Genomic DNA, 16,828 nt, shown 5'->3' on the forward strand with positions numbered 1-16,828 from the left:
AATACTAAACTATCTAATTTTCCTTACCAACACTGGGATAATTGAGAACAAATGTGGGACTTGGAACACTCCTAAAACAAGCAATAAAAATGGTGAGTATTTCTTAAGAAAAGAGATGAAAGGAATAGAACTAAACCACCAAGAGGAAACTTACAGAAAAGACACCTTAAGTTCAAAGAACTTAAAAACCTAACCACAAAACCATAACAAAAGTAGATTCCTGAATGAAAACTAAAGAAACTAAGGAATCAAACAGAATTGAACTTAAGAATAAGGGTACCTTAGTTGACCTTATGGATTGGTCTAACTCCAATACTTAAATACTCTAATCCTCACTTCCAAAGTGTTTGATAAAGCTTAAGAATGCAAAGATTTTTTCCAAACCCAAGTGTTTATCACTCTTATGGTCTCACTAGCACCTTGGAGTCTGATCACAGCTGAAGAGTAAGTGGAAGGGTTGGGTTCTAAGTCCTATTTATAGAGTTCTAGGAATACAAATCTTCTTTTTGGCTCTGAATAAAAATAATGAATTTAATTGAAGATATTTGAATATTCGTCAATTAGAGGCTAAAGACTCGGTCAAAACTATCAGAGGTAGGTCTAAGGAGTCAAAGTTATTTTGAAATTTAAAAAAAAAAATCTAATATAGGAGATATATCGCCCCTATGTGGCGATATATGCTGTCCCCTAGTCCCAAGTCTCCATTCGTACGATCGTGCAACGTCAATGTGTTTTTTCCGTATTCTTCGTCAGGCGATATATCGGCTCCTATCTGCGATATATCGGCATACGTGAATATTTTAAACACGTAATTGCACTTTTTCAGCATAATTAAGGTTGGATAACTACTTTGACTGAGTCAAACTACGACCCTAACAGTTTCTGGTGAAGACATAGTCTTATTTTTCCTTATTTTATCATTAAAATAATAATTCCTTAATAATCATGCTTATGACAAGTGTCATATTCCTATTGGCTCCATCTAAACCTTAGGTTATAATAAGAAATATATTTAAGACCAACAATATTAAACAAACCTTATATTATAATTAATATTCTTAAACTATGGGTTAAACTTATAAAATCCATAACTATTGCTAGGAGTTTCCAACTAAGTCCCGATTTTAACCAAAATCCACGAAATCTAAAATACTACAACTACTACTATCTAGCTAACTACGTAAACATTCTAGGACTCTACAAATCATCTCTCTTTTCTAAAATTAATTAAAATAATACCACAACTAAAAATATTATTTTAAATTAACACTATTAATGAACATGTCATAGAAAACAATTAAATAACTGGGCCATTTGGATATTACAAATCTTCCCTCCTTAAAGAAATTTCATCCTCGAAATTTTACTCACCAAATATCTCAGGATAATGGTCCCTCATATCTGCCTCCAATTCCCACGTTGCCTCTCTTTCGGTGCTATTGCTCCACAAGATTTTAACTATCGGGATACTTTTGGACCTTAACTCCTTAGTTCCCTGCTCTAGAATGCGTACTGGCCGTTCTTCATAACTGAAATCTTGTTTTAATTCTAGAGCATTGTAATCGAGCACATGGGATGGATCTGATATATATTTTCTCAACATTGATACATGAAAATCATTATGTGTTTCAACTAATGATGGCGGTAAAGCCAACCGGTTTGCTACATGCCCTACTTTGTCCAATATCTCAAAAGGACCTATAAAACTCGGGCTTAACTTTCCATTCTTTCCAAAACGCATAATCCCCTTCATCGGATAAATTTTGAGAAATACTTGGTCGCCAACTGAAAACTCAACATTTTGTCTCTTCGCATCGACATAGCTTTTCTAGCGACTTTGAGCGGCAACCATTCGTTGTCTTATCTTTTCTACTGCCTCTTTTGCTTCTCTTACAGCCTCAGGGCCTATGTAACATCTTTCACCAACCTCATCCCAATGAAGTGGTGATCGGCACTTCCATCCATATAGCATCTCATAAGGCGCCATGCCTATCGTCGCTAGATAACTATTGTTGTAAGAGAATTCTATTAATGGAAGATACTTGCTCCATGATCTTGAGAAGTCTAAAGCACACGCTCTCAGCATATCTTCTAATATTTGTATGGTTTGTTCTGGCTGACCATCAGTTTGAGGGTGAAATACCAAACTTAGTTTTAACTTAGTGCCCATCGCACGATGTAAACCTTCCCAGAACTTTGATGTGAAAACCGATCCTCTATCAAAGACTATCGTCTTTGGAACTCCATGTAGTCTCACTATCTCCCCCACGTAAAACTCTACGTACTGCTCAGCATTATAAACTGTTCTTATTGGTAAGAAGTGAGCAGATTTTGTTAGTCTATCTACTATCACCCAAACAGAGTCATTCTGCTTGGTGGTCCTTGGTTAACCCATCACGAAGTCCATCGCTATATCTTCCCATTTCCATTCGGGAATCTCTAATGGTTGCAAAGTTCCAGCGGGCCTTTGATGTTCAGCTTGAACTTGTTGACATGAACGACATTTCGCTATAAATTCTGCTATGTCTTTCTTCATCCCCAGCAACCAGTACATTGTCTTGACATCATTGTATATCTTTGTCGATCCCGAGTGAAGTGAATACAGAGTAGTGTGCATTTCCTTCATAATACTTTCTCTTAATCCTCCCCTTTGTAGCACCCATACTCGGTTTCTATATCATAGCATGCCTTCTTTTGTCAAGGAGAAGTCGGCATTCTCTAAGCTTTGTATTGCTGCCTTCATCTTAAGAAGAAACTCGTCTTCTTGTTGTTTCTCCTTTATTTCCTCCATTAGAGTTGACTTGATTGCGAGGTCAGCTAGTTGTCCTGTTATTAGCTCTATTCCGGACCTCTTAATATCATCTTGTAAGTGTTGAGCTATCCCCTTAAGTGTTGACAAGCTTCCGTAACTTCACCTACTAAGTGCGTCTGCCACGACGTTAGCTTTTCCCAGATGATACAAGATCCCACAATCATAGTCTTTTACTAACTCCAGCCACCTTCGTTGCCCCATATTAAGCTCCTTCTGCGTAAAGAAGTACTTTAGACTTTTGTGATTTGTATAGATTTCACACTTTTCTCCGTACAGATAGTGCCTCCAAATCTTTAGAGTGAAAATCACCGCTGCTAATTCTAAGTCATGAGTCAGATACCGCTGTTCATACTCCTTAAGCTATCTCGAGGCATAGGCGACCACTCTTTCATCTTGCATCAAAATGCATCCAAGTCCCTGCTTTAATGCATCGTAATACACTACAAACTTGCCCTTATCATTTGGAACGCACAGAACTGGGGCTGTTATGAGCATATCCTTTAACGTCTGGAAGCTTTCTTCGCATTTCTCCGTCCATTCAAATTTCTGTTGCTTCCTCGTCAAATTTGTTAAGGGTGTAGCTATTTTGGAGAACCCTTCAACAAATCGTCTATAGTATCCTGCCAATCCCAGAAAACTTCTCACCTCCGTTGCATTCTTAGGTTTGGGCCAGTCCTTCACTGCTTCGATCTTGGCTGGATCTACTTCCACGCCATCTTTAGACACAATGTGTCGTAGAAATGCCACCTTCTCTAACCAGAATTCGCATTTCTTAAACATAACATATAATTGATGACCTTTGAGTTGTCCCAACATCAGTCGTAAGTGCTCCTTATGCTTAGCTTTCGTCTTTGAGTAGATCAATATGTCATCTATAAACACAACAACGAACTTATCCAAGTAGTCCTTAAATACTCGGTTCATAAGATCCATGAACGCTGCTGGTGCATTTGTTAATCCAAAAGTCATTACCAGAAATTCGTAGTGTCCATATCTAGTCTGAAAAGTCGTCTTTGGGATATCTTCTTCTCATACTCTTAGTTGATGATACCCCGACCTCAAATCTATCTTCGAGAATACTATAGATCCTTGTAGTTGATCAAAAAGATCGTCTATTTGAGGTAAAGGGTATTTGTTCTTGATCGTCACTTTATTAAGTTCTCGATAGTCGATGCACATCCTCATACTCCCGTCCTTCTTTTTGACAAAAAGCACTGGTGCTCCCCAAGGCGAATAGCTCGAGCGGATGAAACCCTTGTCTAATTGCTCCTGTAGTTTTATCTTTAACTCCTTTAGCTAAGTAGGCGCCATTCTATATGGAGCTTTCGAGATTGGTGCCATCTCTGGTGCCAATTCTATTTCAAACTCGATTTCCCTACTCGGAGGTAATCCCAGTAGATCTTCTGAAAATACCTTGGGAAATTCACATACAATAGCTTCATGCTTTGGTTCAAGCTACGTCTCTCGTGACTTGTCCACCACACTAGCTAGAAACTCTTGGAAACCGCTATTGATTAACCGTTGCGCTTTGAGAGTTGAGACTATCGGTATGTGAGTTGGAGAAACTTTTCTTTGAAAGTGAACTGCTCTCCGCCTTCTAGTGGAAAGTTGACTGTCTTACCCTTACAGTCTATTGTTGCCCCATGTTTTGCTAACCAATCCATGCTTAAAATTACATCATAATCCTTAAGGTCTAACTCGATAAAATCTACCGGTAATTCTTTTCCTTCAATTCTAACTACAACACTACGCACCCCTCTACTAGATAGCATTCTTTCCCCAGAGGGTAACTCCGTGACAAACTTATCTCTAAAAAGTTTGCATGGTCTATCTAAGCTATCAATCATATTCATAGAAACAAAAGAATGCGTAGCTCCTGAATCGAATAACACATTGCTTAATTTACCAGAGATAGTGACCTGACCTGTTACCACAGTATTACTAGATTCTGCTTCACCTCTAGTAAGAGCAAAAACTCTGGCTGGCACGAGCTTGTCATCTTTCTTTTGATCCTTCAACTTTGGGCAATCCTTTTTAATGTGTCCTTCTTCTCCGTAGTTGAAACAGCCTTTCGTCTTATATCAGCATTCTCCTGAATGCTTCCTCTTGCAGATAGGGCACTAGGGATATTCTACGTAGGGCTTTTTATTCCCATTACCTCCTGATGCAGTCTTATTCTTCTTGTCAGGTTTTTGATTTTGACCACCGTTATGTTTCCATTTGTGGTCATTCTGATCGTTTTTATTCTTTTTGGCATCCCTTCTGGACGCACCTTCTTTCTAGATTCTTTCTTCAGCCTACTCAGCTTCTAAGGCTACCTCTAATGTTTCTGCATAAGTGGTTATTCCCCGAATCAACTTTACGTCACAGGCTATCATAGGTTTCAGTGCCTTCACGAATCTTTGAATTCTTAGCGTCTCAGTGGATACCATGTCTGTCGCGAACTTAACTAGCCCATCAAACTTTCTGGCATAATCTGTTACAGATGAATTCCCTTGAGTAAGCGCGACAAATTCATCCACCCTTGCGGCTAGAATCGCAGGACTGTAATACTTCTTGTTGAAGACTTGGATAAACTCATCCCATGTCATAATGCTCACATCTTTAGTCTGTTTCACTATATCCCACCAGATGCGAGCGTCTTTCTTTAGCAAACTTGAAGCGCATGAGACTCGATCATCGTTTCCCAGCCGCATGTGTTCTAATATGGACTCCACCGATCGAAGCCACTCTTCTGCTTCTATCGGGTCCGACCCGCCATCGAAGTTCGGGGGTTCCTGCTTTCTAAAGCGTTCATATACTGCCTCGTAGCGAGGTTCTCCCAACTATAAAAATTGCGCTGGAGGAATGACTTGTTGTTGCTCTGAGTTTATTTGGAACTCTTCTTCCCTTCTCCTTAATTCTGCCATAAGATGGGCATTTTCTCTTTCCAAATTTTCTCGAGCAGTAGCAGCTGCTGGTTCTTCCATCACATTGGATTCTTCTAGCACTCATGGGGCTGCTGGAAATTCTTCATATAAAGGGGTGGCCGCTACTCTTCTTCGTCACCCCCTTCCTCGGCCTCGGCCTTGGCCCCTGCCTTGGCCTCTACCTTGGCCATTTAGTCTTTCGGATCTTCTTGGTTCCTGCTCCATGTGTTTTCTCTGTTTCCCCAAAAGAGAAAAGAATTGAAAAACTTAGACAAACAAAACAAAAGAAGGTACAACTTAGCCTATTGCACAACTGTCTATTAGGTCCATCTATCTATAAAAACTACCCTATTACAGTTAAGTCCAACTCGGGTAAATGGGCCTTAATAATTGAATCTTCCATGGAGGAGGGCTGGGTTCAGTATATCATACCCACTACTAAGGCCCCCTAACTTCTACTTGGACCCAAAAGACAGGAATTTGAACCCTTGCTTTATTAATTGTTATTCATTTGATTAGATCCAATCTAATAATGCAAAGCAAATGGGCCTTCACAAATGGGCTAACCCATAAGAGAGGAATTTAAACTTTACACTATCAATTGAATCCAAAATTGTCTTAACACTTACTAAACAATGAAATAATAACAAAAGCAAATAACATGTTTTTTTTTTTAACAAAAAACAACTAGTGAAAATATTCCAAACAAGCATATAATAAATTTTAACGATGTGTTCTTATATGTGTCTAATCCTTCACATCGGATCATTTATCTTACTCAGGGTTGGTATCCTTCTTATAGCTTTAACCTTTGTCCATTGGGCTAATTTTTGAAAAAATAACACAAGAAAAACATTACAAACATATTTTGAAAACAATGTATATACTTACTTGGTAATGAGTAGGTCCTTTGTAGCTATTGTGTGTATTTCATGGGAACATTCAAGACCAATATAGCCGTGGGCTCTGATACCACCTGTAACGCCCTAATTTTTCATAGATTACCGAGAGTACAGCGTTGGGTCATAATCGTAAATATTGCTCTTTTGTAATGCCCTGGAGAACCAGGACTGATACACTGCGTGTTTATAAAGGTGCAAGAACCACTAATCAAGTCATTTAATTCAAAAAGTGTTAGTGTAACTATAGTTGAACTAGGGTTAAAAGATTTTGGTCTGAAAAGCTGTATTTCTTATAAATAAACAATTTTCTTTTTACATGGGATCCCAAAAGTAATAAGTTAAATACTGTTTACAAAAGATTCAAGATTTAAATACAATGATTAGCCATTCTAAGGCAAAATAGACAGTTAAGCATATCCCGTCCTGTTCCACTCCTCGGCCGTGGCGGCCGAACAGCTGACTATGTACATTCATCCCTGCAATTCTCCATCTCAGGATTGGTCCAACTTGCCTTTTCCTTTACCTGCACCACGTAGCACCCATGAGCCAAGGCCCAACAAGAAAACACAATAACAGAGCACAATCACTCAATAGACAATCAGATAACTCATACCGCATAAGCATGTACTCAACAGTTTAAGCATTAACGTTAATCAAGTATTTAGCATACCAAGCATATTATTTCATATCAATAATCAATTCACATATGATAAGTAAGGTTAACACCCTTAGGCCTCACCCTCTATTTATCCCACTGACTCCGGCCCGCTTAACCCGAGCTCAGTGAATATTAAGCTGTCCTCGGTACCAGTGGCCGAGCCGCACCCTGTGCGCTAGTATTATTTACAGCACCCTTAGGTCATTTATCACATGTCCCATGTCATAATACCATCTATGACATCATACAGATATAGGGAGCTCTTAGTCCCATCACAAACACGTAATTGGGTGCAGTTTTCTTACCTTTAGATTTGCTAGCTTTGTTCGATTTGATCCTCAAGCACAATCCCTCTCGAGCCCTAGCGCACACCTAGTCACAACCATAGATAAAAATCATCACCAAACCTCAAGTCAAAAACCTAGCCTCGGGACCAATCCCGAGCCCTCGGGAAACCCAAATTCCACCAAACGGGGTGGTGGAATCAAAACCCGAACCCCCGGGCAAAAACCCTTGAAAATAACCCAACAACCCATTTCTAAAAGCAGGGTAGTGCTACAACGCTACAAACAGAGCCTAAGGCACGCCAGACCACTCACCCTAGCGCTACAGCGCCCAATGACTAGCGTTGTAGCGCTAGTCACAACACAACAAACCCTGCATTTTCCTCCTTCAATTTTCCCCGAGCCAAACCTTACCAAAACTCTTCCAAACTTCAACCAAACATAAAAACAAGCCTACCAACATCCTCCACTGATCCCAAATATCCCAACCATACATAACTCAATCACATGCACCCCTGATCAAAGAACTCACCATAGCTGGACCTAAAGCTCAGAAACTCAACAAAAACAACAACTAAAACCACAGAACTTGAACTAGAATTCCTTACCTTTGCTGGGTGAGCTTAGCCTGGGTTATCCTCCCCACTAGCTTGGCCTTCACCTCCTCTAAACTCAGCTTCAATTTCCCTAGAATTCCCCATCATAACTCAGCTCAAAATCCATGACAATACCAAAAACTAGAAACTGAAAACTACCTTGAACCTTACCTCAAAAGATGAATATCCCCAGCCAACTCCTCAAACCAGACCAAGAGCCCAAGCCCCAAGTTTCTGCTCTGAATCTACCTGAGTTTCTGCCCCAAAAGACTTCAAGAAATGGTGAAGAAAAACTTAAACCGAGAGAGAGAAAAATAGACTTCCGATTTCCCTTTTTCCTTCTCTTCTTTCTTTTCTTTCCTTCAGAATTCCAGCCCTTTCTACACAATCCACTAAGTATAAAGCCTAATAACATTTATCCTTTATAAGCCAAATGAGCACAATACCCTCCCATAATTCCTAAGCCTTCTAATTCACCTAGAGGCATTTGGTCATTTCACCCAATTCCCGCTAATTCCACGAGTGTCTCTAATATTTACCACTTACTTCCTGACACCTAACTAATTACCAACTATATTCCTCAATGTCAAAATTGACCCCAATATATTCTCTAAATTCCCATAAATACCCCCAAGCTCGCCCCGAGCTGAGTATAAATCCCTGCTGTGACTTTTTCGCTAAACTGCTCACTGGGATCGTCTCGAGTCACAGATTACAAATATATCCACATAATAATGTGGTCTCGACAATTTATCACATATATATACAGTTATGCCCTCAACTGGCCAAAATTACGATTATGCCCTTCTAAACTAATCAGGGCCTACATGCATACTAATACACATAGTTATGCATCACAAATATTCAAATAGTCATATAACATGCTTTTAAATCATTAAACCACATATAATCAAATTATGCCCTCCTGACACACTAATCAAGGCCCTTAAGCCATATTAGTAAATTTGGGTTGTTACACTTTTATTTAATAAAAACTTTAAAAAAATAAAATACATGGATCCATGGTTTTATAAAAATAAAATACTTGTCTTTAACATAAAAATGAGCAACATCTAAATAGAACTTTAAAATAAACGTAAAAAAAATAAATAAATAATTTGGCCCGCTTGATCTTGCTCGACTATATGGTCCCCAACGAATACATCACAAAGCTCTTAGGTCCAATTCGCCACCGGCCATTCTATGCGTAATTTCCTGAAATAAAAACATCATATAATCAAACATAACATAATTCACAAGAGTCATGCAAACACAAACCTCTAGATCATATCATAACTTAAGTCATAATTCTAAATCATAATCTAAGCCATAAATCATACTCGAAGTCATAAGTCATATGTCATAAGTCATAGATCATAAATCATAACTATAGAGCATATATCATAATCATAACTAGAGTAACAAGTTAGATATAATAAAAAGATAAGTGTTTATACAGGGGTGGCAATTAAGCCCGGACAAAAGTCTGTCATACACCGGACATAGGTCCGTCATAAAGTTTTGGCAACCGAGCCTATCGGACATAGTCCGTCATACATCATTGGACACCTTAGGTCCACACACACTTACCCCTTTATTGTACCTGAAAGTTAGGTCATACAAACATAAACTATATCATACATTACATAAACAAGATCGTAATAATAAACTATCTTATTTTCCTTACCAACAACGGGATAATTGAGAACAAATGATGGACTTGGAACACTCCTAAAACAAGCAATAAAAATGGTGAGTATTTCTAAAGGAAATAGATGAAAGGAATAGAACTAAACCACCAAGAGGAAACTTACCAAAAAGACACCATAAGTTCAAAGAACTTAAAAACCTAACCACAAAACCATAACAAAAGTTAGAACCTGAATGAAAACTAAAGAAACTAAGGAATCAAACATAATTGAACTTAAGAATAAGGGTACCTTAGTTGACCTTATGGATTGGTATAACTCCAATGCCGATATAATCTAATCCTCACTTCCCAAGTGTTTGATAAAGCTTATGAATGGCAAAGCTTTTTCCCAACCCAAGTGTTTATCACTCTTATGGTCTCACTAGCACCTTGGATTCTGATCACAGCTGAAGAGTAAGTGGAAGGGTTGGGTTCTAAGTCCTATTTATAGAGTTCTAGGAATAAAAATCTTCTTTCTGGCTTTGAATAATAATAATGAATTTAATTGAAGATATTTGAATATTTGTCAATCAGAGGCTGAAGACTTGGTCAAAACTATCAGAGGTAGGTCTAAGGAGTCAAAGTTATTTTAAAAAATTAAAAACAAAAAAATAAAATAAAATATCTAATATAGGAGATATATCGCCCCTATGTGGCGATATATGCTTTCCCCTAGTCCCAAGTCTCCATTCGTACGATCGTGAAACGTCAATGTGTTTTTTCCGTATTCTTCGTCAGGCGATATATCGGCTCCTATCTGCGATATATCGGCATACGTGAATATTTTAAACACGTAATTGCACTTTTTCAGCATAATTAAGGTTGGATAACTAATTTGACTGAGTCAAACTACGACCCTAATAGTTTCTGGTGAAGACATAGTCTTATATTTCCTTATTTTATCATTAAAATAATAATCATGCTTATGACAAGTGTCATATTCCTATTGGCTCCATCTAAACCTTAGGTTATAATAAGAAATATATTTAAGACCAGCAATATTAATCAAACCTTATATTGTAATTAATATTCTTTATCTATAGTTTAAACTTATAAAATCCATAACTATTGCTAGGAGTTTCCAACTAAGTCCCAGTTTGAACCAAAATCCATGAAATGTAAAATACTACAACTACTACTATCTAGCTCACTAAGTAAACATTCTAGGACTCTACAAATCATCTCACTTTTCTAAAATTAACTAAAATAATACCACAACTGTAGGTATTATTTTAAATTAACACTATTAATGAACATGTCATATCAAACAATTAAATAACTTGGCTATTTGGATATTACAGCATCGGACGCAGCTCACCCAGGATCGGGCCCCTGATTATCTTCAGGAGCTCGCCTTTTTCACACAAGCAGTGCCACAATTTTTTCCTCCTCGGCGTCCTCATTGGCTGGCAAGGCCTCTTGGGAAATGGGGAGCTTGGCGAAGATGGGAAGTGTCCTCAAAGCTAATGTCTGACCCTTGCTGATCAATTTGCAGGTCGCCATGGTGGCGTCATTCATGATCTGGCAATAGTCTTTTTCCCCGGGAGGAAGACTAGACAAAGTCTCGTACTGACCCACGAGGGTCACAGATCTTCCTGTCCTTGCGAATATAGCTACACATGGAGCAAACTCAGTCAGAACGTATAAATTTTTTTTTACAATGAAAGTGATAAAAGTTCACGTACTAAATTCACAAAGATAGAAGACTTATGAGGACTGTTGAAGTATCGATGATCACAGTTCTTGAACCCATTTGACATAAAGAATAAATTTTTATAGTCATTTGGGTGGCTGGGAAGGTCAATGATGGAGGTAGAGTTTGGAAACCGAGTGAGGTAATAAAATCAGTCACCTCGCCCTTTCTAGTTAGGACTGGCTTTGAGGCAGAAGAAGTATAATGTCTACTAGAGTGGGGACCTTCCACTCATGCCTCAAAAACAAATATTTTAATCCTGACAAAAGCTTGTAAGATTCTGGGGGGGAGCTGAAATGGAGCCAATTTAATGTAGTTAAGAAAATCTACGAAATATTGGTCCAATGGGAGGAAGGCATCGGCCTTCAGGTGCTCATCACTCCAAGCACCGTGATAACTCTACAAAATACAGTTATTTTACCATCTTTTATGTGCTAATTGTTGCTTAATTCTTGAGTTTTTAAATAATTTATTAAGTTTTTGAGTAATTTTGAATTTATTAGTCTTATCATAATTTTATATGCTTTTGTGTGTTTTTATAATTATTTTGTTGTAAAATGTTGTAGTTAATTATTTGAATTATTAGTGGTAAAAAAAATGTTGTATTATTAAACTTAAATGTAAAATATAATTAAGTTATAATTAATATTTTCAAAGAATTAAATTGATTTATTTTATAATTGAAAATATTGTATTATGATTTATTTTATATTTATTTTGTAGGGAATTTATGGTCTTGAAAAGCAATGAAAATGATGAAAAAATTGGCATTTTTGTGAAGAATAGCAAAGGGAATTGGCATTTTTCCAAGCAATTCAGGCCCACCTGCCCAGGCCCAAGTAGCAAGCCCATTCCCATTCCTTCATCAATCACACCTCCACATGCCCCTCAATGCATAGCCACCAAGCTGCCCCAGCCATGCTCCAAACATCACGCCAAGACCACCTGCTCTAAGCCACCCAGCCCCTTCAAATTTCCATCAGCCTTCACTCCTAGGCCCATGCAGCAAAGCACCCAGCCCAAACCGTGGGCCTCTCCTTGCCTTCAGCCAAGCCCAAACCATGAGCTTGCCACCAACCACACGGCCCAAGTCCCCAGCCATTTGCCTCCTGCGCCAGCACCCAGCAACCAGCCGTACCAAAATCCCCTTGAGCCCATAAATGTGCTCATTGTCCCCTTGTCTAAAATGCCACATTTTTACCCATTTTCTACACACTTTTTACCCCAAAATCATCATCACTCCTACAATTTACCCCTATTTACCATATTATTATTAATTTAATCAATTTACTTAATTTAAATTGATTATTTTAATAATCTCATTTTGGCTATAAATAAGGGTTTTGAAGACCATTTTGGGGTGCTTAATGTTTTGGTTACCATCTTTTTCTCTCATTTTCTATCTACCATTCTCTCTTCCATTTGGGTTTTTCAAGAGCATTTTGCAAGTATGTATGTCTTTTATTTTGTAATTTCTATTCTAGTTATGTGCTTCTAATCTTTTTCATAAGATTATTAAGATCATGATGAAGCAACTTGTAACTAGGTAATATTTATGTTGTATGTTGATTTCCCTTGTAATACAACAAAGTCTATGGATTTTTCTTCTTCATATATTTCTTTCATCTTAAATATCTTGTATTTTAGATTGTTAGAACATTTTTACACTTTGTTCTTCATTAGTGCATAAACATAATATTCTTTGTGTAAGATGTGTCATTAAATTGTACACATCCATGCTTAGAACAAAAATATTATGTTTTGCCTTATAAATAATGTTCATTGATTTATTTGTTATTTCATTAGATTGATTTACACTAAATGCTTTGAAATTATAATTTTGAAAAGTGAAGAAAAATCCTATCTTTTTATAAGAAAATTGTGCCTAAAATTATAAATCTTTTTTGGAAAATGATAGTTTAAATTATTTTAACTATCACTAAAACTTGGGAATCAATATACTAATAAATATTATTAAACTTACATTTTGTGGATTCTAGTATCTTAATAATCTTTTCTTTTAACACTTATTTTCAACTCATTATTGGTTTATTTTCATTATCTTAAAGAGCTTTATTTTTCAATCTTTTATTTTATGTTCATGATATTGAAACTTATCAATCTTTGGAACTAGGTTAGAATTTATTACTTTTGATTTAAAATAGTTTCATTTTCGATTTTAGACAACTCCTTTGGGTTCGACATCCTTGCTTACGATCACTATTCTATATGGACGATTCGTGCGCTTGCGATATATAAATTTTTAAACATACCCGTTTTGGGTCCATCAAGTTTTTGGCGCCGTTGCCGGGGAGTTACAAGAGAAAAGAAACGATTTTATCTCAAGGTTAGTGAATTCTTCTACTAGTTATTTTAATTTTTTATTTTTTTTTACACTTAAAAAAAACTAAAAAATATATATCTATAAAATCTAAAAAAAAAGATAAAAAGAAAATTTGGGACGGTTCTACCACCCATAAAAAAATATATACTTATATTTCTATATTTATTGTTTTTTTTAGTGACGGCACTTGTGCCTCCTATCTATCATTTTAATTTTGTTATAGTCGATGACACTTGTGCCTCCTAATTTTGTTATAATTTTGTTGTAATTTTATTTTATTTAAATTCCGCAAATTACTAGTTGATGGCAATTTTGCCTCCTAGCTAGTTGATGGCAATTTTTGCCTCCTAGTCCTCTATCTTATGTTTAAGTTGATGGCACTTGTGCCTCCTCGTTTTTACCTTAATTTTGTTATGGTTGATGGCATGCTATGCCTCCCTACTCTTGCTTAACTTTTAGTCTTATTTAATTTTTGCCTTATTTTTCTTTGTCTTCTTTAATATTTTAGCGTAATTTTGTGAAAAATACTTGAAAAAAAAAAAGAGAAACCTAAATCTTGTCCTTTCACCATAAGCAATTCTTGCTTAAAGGAAATTTGACCAAAATTCCCATCCGCCTCTACTAATTAACCTCGGGGAGTTGTTAGTAGTGCGCGAGTAAGTGGAATCAAATAGGCCTGGGGACAAGTAAACCATAAGAATTATTGTTGTGAAATCTCTAAAAATTCTAAGTATGCTCTGTGGTTGCGGTTTTAACTGATCTTCCACATCAGAAAATTGCTTGTTTGAGATTATCATTGTTGCCTTGTTTGTGAAAATTGTATGCATCATTGGGAACGTAACTCGAAAAAACGATTAGTAAAAAGACGTTTATCTCTATTTGAAATTGAAAGTGTTAGTAAAAATTTGAGCATCATGGAACCTATTGCTAATATTGTTGATGAAACTGTTGTGCCTGAAAAAACTTTGCTTGAATATTTTGCACCTATTTCATCTAATGCTCCTTCATGCATTGTTTTACCTACTACTTCTGCTACTCATTTTGAGCTTAAACCCGCAATCATTCAATTATTGCCATCTTTTTATGGGTTAGATAGAGAGGATCCTTACATGCATGTTAAAGATTTCTTAGAAATTTGCTCAACATTTAAATTTCAAAATTTTTCTGATGAGTCGGTCAAACTAAGATTGTTCCCTTTTTCATTAAAAGACAAATCAAAAGCTTGGTTAAATTCCCTTCCCACGGGGTCTATAACTACATGGGATCAACTTTATAATAAATTCTTACTGAAATTTTTTCCTATGTCTAAAACTGATAGTCTAAGGAGAGAAATCTCCGAGTTTTTTCAAAAAGATAATGAAGAGTTTTATGAATGTTGGGAAAGATTTAAAGATTTATTATTAAAATGTCCTCATCATGGTTTTGAAAAATGGAGACTTGTAAAATATTTTTATGATGGTTTGACTCCCTCTAATCGTCCAATGATTCAATCTATGCATACTGGAAAATTTTTAAAATTTCAAGGACAAGAGGCGTGGGACGCCCTTGAAGATTTATCTGTCAATTCACAACAATGGAATTATTTTGATCCTAGGTCTAGGTCAACTAATTCACCAAAAAGAGGAGGAAGGTATGAAGTAAAAGAAGAATTAGACTTAAGAACATCCTTAGACAAATTAGCGAGAAAAGTAGAAGCTTTAGCCATAAGCCAAACTATAAACTCTCCAATTCAACCTAGAAAAGATGTTTGTTCTATATGTTCTAGTCCTTGCCATAATGCCCAATCATGCCCTTCCTACCAAGAAGCCTTTTCTGAGGAGGCCAATGCTCTTCATTCTTATGGGAAACCAAATGATAGCCCATTTTCGTCCACCTACAATCCAAATTGGAGAAACCATCCGAACTTTTCATGGAGACAAAACCAACCCCAAATGAATCAAGGGCACCAATACAACACACAAAACCAAGCTCATGCCCCACAAAATCAACCATATCCGCAACAAAGAAAACCTTCCTTAGAAGATACTTTACAACAATTTATGCAATCCACTCAACAAATCCTACAAAATCAATCTCAATCAATTACCAAACTCGAGACACAAGTAGGACAACTCGCCACTGCTTTAGCTGATAGAGAGAAAGGAACATTCCCTAGTCAACCTATCCCTAATCCAAAAGGTCAATATGAGATAGGAAAGTCTAGTCATAATGGAGAAGTCAAATCAATTTCAACTCTTAGGTCTGGAAAGAAAATTGTCAAACCCGATTACATACCCGAGGTTGAAAACGAAAAAGAAAAAGAAAAGAGTCAGCCTTCTAGTTCTAATCTCAATGACTCATCAAACAAAGAAACTCCAATCCATCCTTTTATTCCAAAAGCCCCATTCCCACAAAGATTACTTCCAATTAAAAAAGGCGGCCAATATAATGACATCTTAGAAGTTTTTAAGCAAGTTAGTATCAATATCCCTTTCTTAGATGCCATTAAACAAATTCCTGCCTACTCTAAATTTTTAAAGGATCTTTGTACTGTTAAAAGAAACACTAATGTTCCTAAAAAGGCGTTTTTAACTGAACAAGCTAGTTCCATTATTCAATATAAGAGTCTTGTTAAATATAAAGATCCTGGGTGTCCCACAATTTCATGCATTATTGGTGATCATTTTATTAACAAAGCTTTACTTGATTTGGGTGCTAGTGTGAATTTATTGCCTTATTCTGTTTATAAGCAACTTGGTCTTGGTGAGCTAAAACCTACCTCTATAACTCTTCAATTAGCCGATCGTTCTGTGAAAATTCCTAGAGGCATTATAGAGGATGTTTTGATAAAAGTTGATAAATTTTATTTTCCTGTTGACTTCATTGTTCTTGATACTCAACCTGTGGAAAATATGCATGCTCAAATTCCTATCATTTTAGGTAGACCATTCTTAGCTACAT

General features: G+C 36.6%; 1 non-coding gene across 1 annotated transcript; it reads right to left on the minus strand.

Moving 5' to 3' along the window:
• Positions 1-15,204: 15,204 nt before the first annotated feature.
• LOC133827734 (small nucleolar RNA R71) lies at positions 15,205-15,311 on the minus strand. Its single transcript, XR_009890385.1, has one exon. It is a non-coding gene; the product is annotated as a small nucleolar RNA R71 (small nucleolar RNA).
• Positions 15,312-16,828: the final 1,517 nt, after the last annotated feature.

The sequence above is a fragment of the Humulus lupulus genome, chromosome 3 (genome assembly GCF_963169125.1).
Source record: "Humulus lupulus chromosome 3, drHumLupu1.1, whole genome shotgun sequence".
In the NCBI taxonomy this organism is placed as follows: Eukaryota; Viridiplantae; Streptophyta; class Magnoliopsida; order Rosales; family Cannabaceae; genus Humulus; species Humulus lupulus.